Raw genomic sequence first — 5124 nt, forward strand, 5'->3', positions numbered from 1 at the left:
AAAAGCCAAGTTTTTCCTTCTCCTGATTTATGCTGATATTTTTTATAAATAGAGGGTATTGACTAGGCTTTTTGCACCCTTTTTGTGTAGAGTAATCAAAGGCCTAGACAATTACTACTGTCTTTGAGGCATCTGGAAATTGGCATTGTTTGCTTGCTGGTGTTTTGCTCGATTTAATTATTTCACGTGTATTCTCTTCATAATTGTGTTGTTTCTGGTACCTTCAAAGATCGTTTAAACGTTTTTAAAATTAAATTATATAAAAATATAATTTTGTATCCTCTCTCTCTGTCTAAATACATATTTTGTATATATGTAATAATATATATATATGAATATATATATATAATATATATTATATTATATATATATATATATGAATTTTATTTATTATATAATAATAATGTATTATCATTAAAATATATACATAAGTATATAATACATATACATATATATGTATATAATAATATATTATATAAAATATATATATATATATATATATGTATGTATATATATTATAGTAGATCCAGCGATCCACTACTGCTGTTACGCATCACGCTTTGCACTTGTCACGGACCTCAGCAAGCGCCTTTATTTAAACGCCTATCAACAAGCCAATCAGTGTCCGACTTGTTGGAGGTGCACTGGGGGGTAACCCCCTCCCCCCCATACCCCCAATATTTCCGGCAAAGAAGAGCAGTCTTGCCTGGGCCTTGCGAGTGATTGGCTGGTGTGGTGTGATGTGTCAATAATTCTTTAATATATCGTGCGATAATACCCTCGAACTCGCTACCGTTATTCGTGTGAGATTTATGTGATTTATTATTAATTCTATCACGAATAATGGAATTCGTCATATTATTTATTTCAATAACCAGCCCATCACCAAGTCAAGGACGGGAAGGCTCGCTAACGACCTCCAGGGTTGTTACGCTACACAATATATAATATATATATATAATAATATATAAATAACGATAATATTATATACATACATATATATATATAATGAAAAATATATATATATATTAAATAAATATATTAATTGTTAATATAATATATTAATATATATATAATATAAAAATAATAAAATATATTGATATAAATATAGACATATAATATAATATATATATATATATATATATGTATATATATATATGTTTGTGTGTGTGTGTGAGTGTCTGTATGTATGTATTTATATATATATTCACATATATATGCGTATGTATATATACTGTTCATTCTTATCCTATTTTGCCTTGTTTAAAAAAAAATCTCAGATGAAAATACCCGATTTTTAAAAAGTGATCTGACAGACAAAAAATCTGCTGAAGATAATTCCCTACTTTTGAAAAATAAATTACGTAATAGGTAGAACATCATTTGTATAAAAGGTACGAAAAAGGGACGAAAAAGGTAACATGAAATCCAAATGAAGTGGGAGAGCTTGATTCTAAATTCACATAATATTTTCTTAATTAAGGTAAATAAAGGGTAGAATAGTATTTCAATATATAGAAACTTTATTCGGAATGTTATTTGATCATACACCATAGACCATTATTTTCATATTTCTTGTAATGCATACATTTTAGAATGGAGATACGTTAACCATCATATGGCATTACAGTATCCACACTCTATGTATTTCGAAACTATAACTGACATGTATTAAAACATAAAAATCCAGATGATTTGTTATCCCGAGATTCGAGTAAATCCTCAAGCCATTAACAGAACCTCATCTGCTTAAAACTCCCGAAGCAGCTCTGACTCGAACATGTACTGGCCGAGGGGGAGTGAGAGCTCAATCACACACGCTGGAAATATTTTTGTGCCGAAGCAGTTCTCCCTGTCAACAAGAAAAAAACATTAGTATTTGTTGTCTATAGTTTCATTTCATTAAACTGTGTCCTATTCAAATGACAGAAGGTCATTCCATCAAAGATCTTTGTTACAACAAACTATGTTTTTTTCATAATCAAATTAATTCTTCTCCCCTTAGCAAATATATTTCATCGAATTCTACCCGTAGATATCATCAAAATACTTATTCTCCATATATTTACTGTAACCATATCTTCCCATTTATCTTCCTAATGTACCTGACTTCCCTCGTCGAAGGGTCACCGCCCCGCCCTGTCCCCCTTTCCGTCCCCTCCATTACCTGCACGCCTCGTAGATGCCCGGCTCCTTCCGGAAGAGGTTCTGGCAGTCCTCGCACGCCCGGTTCAGCTTGGCCCACAGGGACCGGTCGTAGACGCCCTTGCACGCTGAGTCGAACACCTCCCCGCTTGGCCAGGCGGGAGGGACGAAGACGCGCCCTTCGACGCTGAAGAAGGAGGCGTCGAAGGAGGTCGAAGGCCAGGCGGCTGTGCCCGGACTCCATGATTCTTCCGTGGCTCATGACGCCACAGGAAGCAGCCAACCACCATCACCACAGTGCCTGACGTGCAGTTGTTGTCATGGAGGGTTAGTTGGGCATGGAGGAGGACTTTGCTTCGCAGTCATCCTTTCTCCATCGATACAGTTCAGAGACATGCAAGTTATGAGAAAAAAAAAAAACTGTATCGAAGGACTATATTCCTTCCCTAATGATAGATATTATGATACAAATATCCCATAGAAAATTGAGGATAGAAAGGAAACAACTAAAACTGTACTCACGCAGACAGACATGACGCATCAGGAAGGACTAGAAGAAGAGGAATGAGGCTGAAGTGACACTGGCCTTCCATGGCAGAGTTCCCTTTTAATGGAAAAGTCCGCCCGCATGTCCCGCCGGCGGAACGAACTTAGAAGATTCGCTTCGTCGGTATTGGTTCAATCGAGACGCCGATGTCGGTCGGAGTGCCGTTCGCGTGAAGGTGTTCTTTGTTTTCTTTTCGTCTTTATGTGGGGCAATTGATGGAATCTGGGGCGCCAGGAACCCTGAGTGACCTTATAATGCAGTGTGTGCCTATTTGTCCATCTATTGATATTTTGAATGGATATATATATATGTTTGTGTATATATTATATTAAACATATTATATATATACATATATATGTGTGTGTGGTGTGTTTTGTGTGTGTGTGTGTGTGAGTGTATGTATGTTTACAGGTGTTATTCATTAAAGATCTTGAATAATAATCAAGATAATATATAATAACCAAATCGCCTATTTTAGATGTTACTACAATACAAACATATCTAGTAAAATTCAAAAGCAACTTATTTTATACATTTCACTGTCAAACGAGTTTCATGTCCAGGGAATTTAGATTCGTTAGGGAATAGTGCCCCTGACCCTCACTAAAAACGAACAATTTCTACCGACATATCGCATAAAACCCTGCGGGTAAACACGTACGTGTATAACTAAGAAGCTCTTTTTCTTGTCTTTTATTTCTTTCCTTATCCATTTAATTGACTTTTCCTATTATTTGTTTTAAAAAACATTTAAAATTGTTCGAAATTGTTCGAAATTGTTCATTTTCTTATCTTATTTGAAAGTTTGTCGTCTATCTTATTATATTATTTGATATTGTGAATATCTTTGCATTAATATAGGTTAATAATACTACTTTCATTTGAACAAACTCAAGCACGACCTTATTTTCATGTTTTCTCTTTTTCATTCAATTTCTCATCCACTCTTCACTAAATGTATTGCATTTTTTCCGTTCCGGATATAAAAGGTGCAGGTAGATAAATAATTGATATTTAGTTTACATTGATTTCTGTTTGCTGCGTGATTAATAAAAGTGGTACGATAAGATGAAATATATTTTACTAATAATCACACAATTGATATGATGAGTCAGAACTGAGTTTGTTAAAATTTGCTTGTTTAAATGACTTATAATTAATTGCTTACGACCACCCACCCACACAGACCCCCATACCCTTTAAACGAAATGCATAAAACGGTTACGACCCACCCGACCCATCGGTAATTAATTTAATTTAATAATAATTGTATATGCTTATTAAAAAATATAAAAAAATTAAAATGCTTACGGTAACGACGAACCTTTAGACGGAACCACCCCACACCCCCACCGGAATAACGATAATGCTTAATAATATGCTTTAAAAATTACGGCGAAACGACCTCTAAAGTTACGACCAACCACAACGCCCCGACACACACCACCCCCCCCACCACAATGCTATTTAAACCTTTTCAAAATATATAATGCATATTACAATTATTTTTAATACGTTAATAAAAAATACGCCAACCACCCCTACGACGTACAATGGCATATTTGAATATATATTTGAAGAAAAAAAAAATATATATAAATATATAATATATATAGATATATATATGTGTTGTGTGTGTGTGTGTGTGTGTGTGGTGTGTGTGTGGGTGTGTGTGTAAATGCATGTAAGTATGTATATGCAGCCCCGTGTCCCTGAGGCCCTTGTTACTTTTCGGCAGGAGAGGTGTGGGAAAATCTTTCTTCTCCCCCTGAAAAAAAAAACGCTTTATGGCTACTTTTCGGACGGTCGGACCTGAAAATAAGAGACGTAGTGACGCAGAGAGCCAGGAAGGCCAAAGAAATGATACTCTTACTCATACTACTTCCCCTACTCCCCGCGACGTCTTCTCTGCATTGTCCTCCGAACTCGTGAAAGGTGTCTGTCCAAAAGCTTCCTCTGTAGAACACTATCTCTCTGCTCTGCTTGCCTGCTCTGCCGGTGGATGGTGGCGGTGCGCCTGGCTGGGGGGGGCTCTGTCTTGCTCATGTCTGCCCTTTGGAAAATGGCTTCATCTGCTTGTGGCTACAGGAACAGTTGTGTGGAGGGCAAGGCCTTCCTTTTTCTTTACAACAGGAAGGAACAACAAAAAGGGGTTTTCCTCCGTCCCTGCACGCAGAAGGAGGCAGCCAGTTGTTCGCAATAAAAACGTTTTCTCAAAGTGTAAACAAAAAAAACCAAAAATGCCGGGGAAAACAAAAATAATATATTATCTATTAATGGGTGACTCAAAGAAAAAATGTTACGTATCAATAATTACAAAAATTTAAAGGGGTTTAGAGGGGTGTAAAAAAAAACTTTATACCATTAAACCAGCATGATGACTATTAAAATAGCATGGCGCTCAGACCCGGCCAATTAATATGTACCTTATT

General features: G+C 35.9%; 1 pseudogene across 1 annotated transcript; it reads right to left on the reverse strand.

Annotated features, from left to right (window-relative positions):
- Positions 1 to 1505: 1505 nt before the first annotated feature.
- Positions 1506 to 2416, reverse strand: LOC147466427 (crustacean hyperglycemic hormone-like; annotated as a pseudogene). Its single transcript, XR_015190892.1, has 2 exons — positions 2168 to 2416; positions 1506 to 1852 (listed from the first exon to the last, which is right to left on the reverse strand). The product of XR_015190892.1 is annotated as a crustacean hyperglycemic hormone-like (transcript).
- Between the last annotated feature and the right edge of the window lie 2708 nt (positions 2417 to 5124).

Source organism: Penaeus japonicus, unplaced genomic scaffold (genome assembly GCF_977035675.1).
Source record: "Penaeus japonicus unplaced genomic scaffold, GWHDUDI00000001_assembly GWHDUDI00001046, whole genome shotgun sequence".
Classification (NCBI taxonomy): domain Eukaryota; kingdom Metazoa; phylum Arthropoda; class Malacostraca; order Decapoda; family Penaeidae; genus Penaeus; species Penaeus japonicus.